This window comes from Hibiscus syriacus, unplaced genomic scaffold (assembly GCF_006381635.1).
Source record: "Hibiscus syriacus cultivar Baekdansim isolate YM2019G1 unplaced genomic scaffold, ASM638163v2 tig00110893_pilon, whole genome shotgun sequence".
NCBI lineage: Eukaryota > Viridiplantae > Streptophyta > Magnoliopsida > Malvales > Malvaceae > Hibiscus > Hibiscus syriacus.
This window is the reverse complement of record NW_024062901.1, coordinates 1,405,798-1,412,964: the sequence shown is the minus strand read 5'-3', so window position 1 is coordinate 1,412,964 and position 7,167 is coordinate 1,405,798. Positions and strand designations below refer to the sequence as shown.

At 34.8% G+C, this 7,167-nt stretch overlaps 2 pseudogenes; one reads left to right on the top strand and one right to left on the bottom strand.

Moving 5' to 3' along the window:
• Nucleotides 1-1,587: 1,587 nt before the first annotated feature.
• LOC120144977 lies at nucleotides 1,588-4,374 on the top strand (annotated as a pseudogene).
• A 751-nt stretch (nucleotides 4,375-5,125) lies between these two features.
• LOC120144974 lies at nucleotides 5,126-7,167 on the bottom strand (annotated as a pseudogene).

The following is a 7,167-nucleotide window of genomic DNA, read 5'->3' as shown; positions in this document are numbered from 1 at the left end:
TTCTATCGGTTTTATTATTATTAGACGTTTTACCGAGCATGATAATATATCTGGTAAAGCGCTACTTAAAATATTATGTTTCTACCATATATATTATCAAATCTGATAAAGCATCCAATAATAACAAAACCAGTAGAAATAATAATATTTCTCATAATTTTTTATCAATTTTTTATTTAAATAATAATAAAATCATTAATATTTTTTTATCCATATATTAAGACTGTCACACGTAATTAATTCTTTAAATAAAGTAGTTTTATCCGAGAGAAAAGCAATGGCCTGAATTAAAACATGTAGGGTAGGGTGGGATATATGACTAGTGGACAAGAATTGTTCATGCGGAGCTTTCACTCTTGTCTTTCCCTTCGAATCTAGTGGCCATATTTATTTTTCTACCGTATATATTATTAAATTCGATAAAACATTTAATGATAATAAAATAATAATTTTTTTAATAATTTTTTATTAATAAAATTAATAATAAAATCGATAATATTTTTATTTAACTGTATATAAACTGCTGTGTGGCTGCCCACTAAACCTAGAAAATCGCTAAACGTCGTAATAAAGCTGACTGCCTTACCAGGCGAGTGGAACCCACCTACCAGGAGTACTTTGGCTCATGCTCTTGACGACCTTCGTGTCTTCCACACCCCTAAGAAACGCGTTGATGATTGTTATTATTTTAAAGGCCACCAGCTCAAAATGCGGAACAGATCAATAGATAATGGCGACAACAGCTCAGCTCTCCCAGATTTACTGCTTCCCATAAATCAAACCACTTTGTACTCGCTTTAATATTTCGAAACGTGTCCACCCAGAGCTTTCTTTTGGCCTGAATCGACCCATAATCTGTCCCGATATTCTTCGAGTTATAATTAAATATCAAATTCTTTAAAAGGTCCCTCTACAATGCATTTTAATGAATTTAGTCTGTTTATTATACTTTGTTCTATTTTTAATCTTTACTTTTGAAGTGTTGTATTTTTCTTCTCTAGACCAACTTTTTCTCCGTTAATTCCTACAAATAATTTAATATAAAATATTTTTTGTAAAGATATAATAATGTAATATATATTCTATAGTTCTTTTATAATTCAATAAATCTTTTATACATTTAAATAAAAATTTAAAATATTTAAATGTTTGATATATAATTTAATTACTTTAGATGATCGTTATTTTTTAAAAAAGTTTATATTATTGAAAACATATATTTAACATATTCAGTCAGATATTCAATATATATAATCAACAATAAGTTGATTTAGTGAGACGATACACTAAATATCTTAAGCACGATAAAAAAAATTTAAATCTTGACATTGTAAATAAAACAAATTTAATTGGGATGATCGTTTTTATAACAAATCTCTATAATATATGAACTGAATTAGTCAATCAATAAAAAATCAATATATAATTTATTTACTTCGGATAGTAACACCTAAATTTAATATTTAATAAAACTATCAAAAAATTACTCTTAGGAAATAAAATATACATTAAACTAAAAATATTAAATTATAATACAATTACAAGGACTTAATCTGTCAAAAGTGCATAGTCTATAGACCTTTGGTACGATTTGACCAAAATAAAAGCTAGAGAACAAATAGCGTGTACGTGGATATATATACTTGCAGCGAGTAAACGATTTTCTTTCTCGCATTTTCTCGGAGTCTTTGAAACAAAAAGAGTTTAATTCCTCTCCGCTTCAGCTACTCCTTGTAACAGAATTTGTTTTCCCTTTCAATTTGATCCTTTCTCGTTTATTCCACTACCTAGCTTTCTCTTTTGTTGGATTTTTGAAGGAATAATCGTTTGCTGAATCGTTGAATTCCTCGTCGGAAACTCTGATCAGTTGATTTCCGCTCCCCCGAAGGATGCCGTTGTCTTCAAGAAAGGAGCACTAAACGGAAAGAAAACAGAAAAACTAGAATGCGGACGATTTGCGACGTCTGCGAGAGCGCCGCCGCGATCATTTTCTGCGCCGCCGACGAGGCTGCTCTCTGCCGTTCCTGCGACGAAAAGGTCTCTAATATCATTTTCATTCCCATTTAATGCCATTAATTGATCTATGGGTGTTTACACACGACAACGTGTACGTACTCTTTATGTGCTTACATTTTGATTGACATGAAACTTGAATCTAAACTCCTTATAATCCAAAATTAGTTTTAGGTTTTTATAATTGTTTTGTAATTCATTTTATTTTGCTAAATTAAATGAATAAAAAAACTTTATTTGGAATTTTTAGGTTCACATGTGTAACAAACTTGCAAGCAGGCATGTCAGAGTTGGGTTAGCCGACCCCAGCAATGTCCCAGGCTGTGATATATGTGAAAATGCACCTGGTATTATATGTCCTTTTTAATACTATAATTATTGTGAAAATCCTTTTCTTTTCTTCTTTTTGAAAATTTGTTCGTTTGTTGATTTTTTTTTGTATGTAGCTTTCTTTTACTGTGAAGTAGATGGTAGTTCCCTTTGCTTGCAATGTGATATGAGTGTACATGTTGGAGGTAAAAGGACCCATGGGAGATATCTCTTGTTGAGGCAGAGAGTTGAGGTTTGTCATTCTTTAGTAGGATAAGATTTTATGTTTATATACACACACATATATATATCGAAGTATGCTAAAATTCCTTCTTATTGTTGTAGTTTCCAGGGGATAAGCCTGGTCGTTTGGAGGAACTGGGGTTGCAACCAGTCAATCCAAATGATGTACGGAAGGATCAGAATCAGCAGCCTAAGGTTGCAGCGAGAGAGAACCCGCAAATCATCGATTCTCTCCTGTTCCATTGCTTTATGGTAATGCTGGGGGTGATGGAAAAGTAGGGAATGAATTGTTTGATTTGAATGCCAAGCCCCAGCGGATGCACGGGCAAGCTTCGACCAATCAGGTATTGTTGCTTAACTTTGTTCTTAAACTTGAATGCTAAACAGTGGAGTAAGATGTTCTTTGAGATTAATGAAGTGACTGCTTCGTATTTAAGGAGCAAGCCATGGATGTTTCAAGCGGCAACAATCATGATTCTACAAGTGTGGTCCCTGGTGGATCCTTCAAAAGGGAGCCTGAAAAATGACCCAGGTATAACTAATATCCCCTACTTATACTGTTTGTGTAAAAGCTTTGTGATCATTTGGTCCCAAGAATTTTCTTCTTTTATATGCATTTTTGGATATACTTCATTTTGTTGCATATTTGAATGCCTGTGATATGATATCAAATTATTAGATTGCCCAAGCAGGTTTGTTTCCTTTCACATAAAATTACTATTATGTTTTTTCAAAGGAGAGCTTGACCTGCCGGGCAGTTCCCGACTCCCATAGTCATATGAGAAACAGAATATTGACATTTTGTTGTTTAGGCTTTTGAATGTATTTGGGGTTAGTTTTCCTAACGTTTTGGTCCGGGAAATGATATCAGGTGCTAGTAACACTTCAATCTTTATGCATCTGATAAGAAAGCTAAATAGTTTTTTATCCCAAAAGACGGTAGCTTGTCGGCTTCTGCTTACCTGCCTGTCTCATTGTTTGTCCCTTTTAGTTTTAGGTACGAGTGAAACAAAACTAATCTGGTTGGTAATAGGGTCCTACAAAAATTATTCTGTTATTATTTATCACTGGCAAAACGAAAAATTTTGCTGAAGAAGCAATAATGCATTGTTGTTGAAGCTGATAGCTCCTTTGTCTCTGATGAACTTCTTACCAACTTGTTGGTTGGGATGTTTGTACAGGTTTACATGGTGGATGCAAAGCATACCCAATAGGCACATGCCCACCCTGAAATCCGAATTTCTTTATATTAGTTGTCCATTTTATTATGGGTGTCAACCTTGAAATTTTATTTGTGCCAATCCCATACGAAAAATTTCAATAATTAATGTATGTGTCTACCCTAAAAAATATTTTTGGATCCGCCACATCTCAAGTTTTGTTGCTATCTTGTCTGAGATTTTCTTAATAAGTCGCACGATAGTAATTTGTTAACCTAGGCTTCTGTATTAACAAAATATAGTCGTTTAACACGGTAGTAATTTGTTGCTAGTTCTATGGTTTCTCCTACGTTCCTCTGCAAATATACGCACACATATACAAACCCTTATTGATGATTGATTCTTCAAGATCAGGTTTCTTATCTAATAATTCTGTCCACAATTTTTGGCTGCAGATATAGCTGGATCAGTTCTCTGACATCTATGTATTTACCGAGTGAAGGGCATGCATTTGTTTATATTTGTCTTCCTTCCCCATGGATTACTCTCTTTCTATTCAATTTCTTACAAAAATGAGAACTTTTGAAGGTAACTTTTATCCATGTACCAAAATCAACATTCTTGCCTAACAGGAGTTGTTAAGTTGTGAAAATTATGAATTTGTTCGAATGGCCAACTATACATCTTTTGTCATTCATTTAAATCTCTTTTCACATTATTGCTGGTGATTAGAAAGGTGAGTTGTCATTAAATTTTAAGTGGGATTGAGTTCATATTGATGGTGAAAATAATTTAATCTGATCTGACTAGAGAATAATAATATAATTGATTCTATATATTCAGTGATAATTATTATAATACATCTTTATTTATATATTTTTCAATTAAGTCCTTATTTATCTAATGAAATATTTTTTTTATATATATTCATGTTCGATCAAATCAAATATAAGTTTTTACCTTAAAATTTATATCGAATTTAAGATTATATAAAACTTTCCTAAACTTGAATCAAATCGAAATATGAATAAATGAATTTATACTCATATCATGTTCGGGTGGGTTAAAAATTCAACTAGACCTATATCCATCCTAAGAAGAACCCTTTTTTAATTATTTCGTACGATAATTAACACGTTGAAGTAAATAATAAATTTACATAGTATTCTAATGGCTCATAATTTTAAAAATATCATCATTTTAATGAAAACAACAAATAATATTTTCAATTTGAACTAATTATAACATTATTCAAATAGATTCATAATCACACAGTTTAGTTACAGTTTCTTTCTAGAAAAGATTTAAAAATCAAGAACTAATTGGCCTCTCCCCTCTTTTGCGAGAGAACCCCTTTCATCAAAATCCCCAAAGAGAAATGAACATTAACTAATGTACAACAGGTAGGTTGGGTTTCACGTTAGCTAAGATTGGGATTAGCCGCAAAAAAGGATAATACCCCAACAAATGGTGCATTAATGTAAGTAGTCGGCTCCGACTTCTTAAAATCAGCTCTGTCATCCCCATACACATCATCTTCACCAGGCCCTCCAACAATGGCACCAACTAAAACATTTGGGTTAGGGTTACTTGAATTGAAATAAACGGAACCTTCCTTGCAAGCTATGAACCCCGGATGATCTTTCACCGACGGTAACGACGAGCCGCGATGATGAATCCATTGCGGGAAATGATTGCCGTACCCAACCATATACGATAGTCCCATTGGATTATCACCTAAAATGTAATCGACTTGCTTCTTGGCTATGGTCCGAGGAGATAACGGCGAGACGATTAGGTTCCCGCAGTTAACCGCTTGTGAAGTACGATCGAGGTAATTGGCATAAACGAGGAGGAATGAAATGGTGGTCGCATAAACGGGGGTGTAGTAGATGTGGGATGAAGATGAATCGGGATTAATAAGCACATGAAGCTATCAGCCGAGGCTTTGTATGATTGTAGATTGTACATATTTCCTTCTATGACTTCCTGAAAAACGAAGGACCACTGTCAATGCCGGAAAGGAAATGCTTCATGTGTGTTAAGATAAAACTATTAAACAATTGAGTAGTCTCGGTAATAAAAGAAAATATCATACTTTTTTTTTAAATCTTAAATTTGAACAACTGTATGCATCTATCCGGTGTGCCGAATTTGAACAATACGTCTACACAGTACGTGCATGGTCAATAAATTAAAAAAAATCTAAATAGATATTATATTTTAAAATAAGGCTTGACCTTGGAGACAAGTACGTTTAGACCGGCATGCTTGTTGTTCCATCCAAATTCATTAATGTTGTCACCGGCACCAAGGGTTTTACTATTGTTTTCGATGTAATTAAGGAAAGAGTTGTCTTGCGAGGCCCCCCTTAGCCATGCTGCTCCCCAAAGCAATTCATCCTGTTTAAAGAGTAGAGCACACACTCAAGTTAAATTCATGGGTTTTTTTAATCGTTTTAATAATGAATTTAGTCTTTTGCTAATCATAATTAGAGATTAAATTCTGTTCGATTTCTATTTCAACTTTTTTTACTTACTTGATAGCCGCTGAAATCGCACTAAAACGGGCAGACACCGTCTCGGATATGGGCATTGTCACTATAAGCACCTCTAAAGTTGTCAGCAAACTGAAAAATCCGATCAGAACTCCGTAACAACGTCTCCGCATATCCTGGGTCCACTGATCTGAACGCCATGGACGAAGCTGCCAGAGAGGCCGCAGTCTCAGCCGCCACTTCGGAAGCCGAGCTCGGTGCATCCACCGCGTAAACAATCCTCTCAGTGTCCATATCTTCGGGTCTTTCCCAACAGTTATGGTCCATATATGGATCCCCAACCTAAGGTACGAACACAAAAAAAAATGATTATTTCACTTTGGGTCTGTTTTATCTTCTACAAAAATGAAGAAAAAGGAAGATTTTCCGGGAAAATTTTGTTTTGTAAACGACAGCTAACCACTAGTCACTTTTATTGCTACTAATGGCAGAGCATCGAACAGTGCAAACGAAAGTAAAACAATGGAGTTTATCAAATACCTGAACGAAAATCCGGTTAGGCTGAGAAATAGTTTTAAGCAAATAATCAGTAGCCTGACGAATCGCCACAGGGGCATTTCTGAGTTCATTGGGCGGCATTAATTCCCCGAACTCAATCACGCTCCAAGCTAACATCGTGGTCGTGAAAGCCATAGGGAAACCGAACTTGACATTGTCGCCTGCGTCGTAATATCCGCCAGTTAAGTCCGTGTCATACATCGAACGGCCATCCCTCAACCATGAATCGGCCCTCCATTTCATACGTTGGTCATTCGGCAAAACGCCCGAACGCTGCCCCTCGAAAAACAGAATCGATTTCGACAATGCGTCGGAGTAATAGTGGTGACCGGAACGAACCCAAGGTAAAAAGATAGTGAAAATGAAGAGTAAAAAATGGAGTTTCGT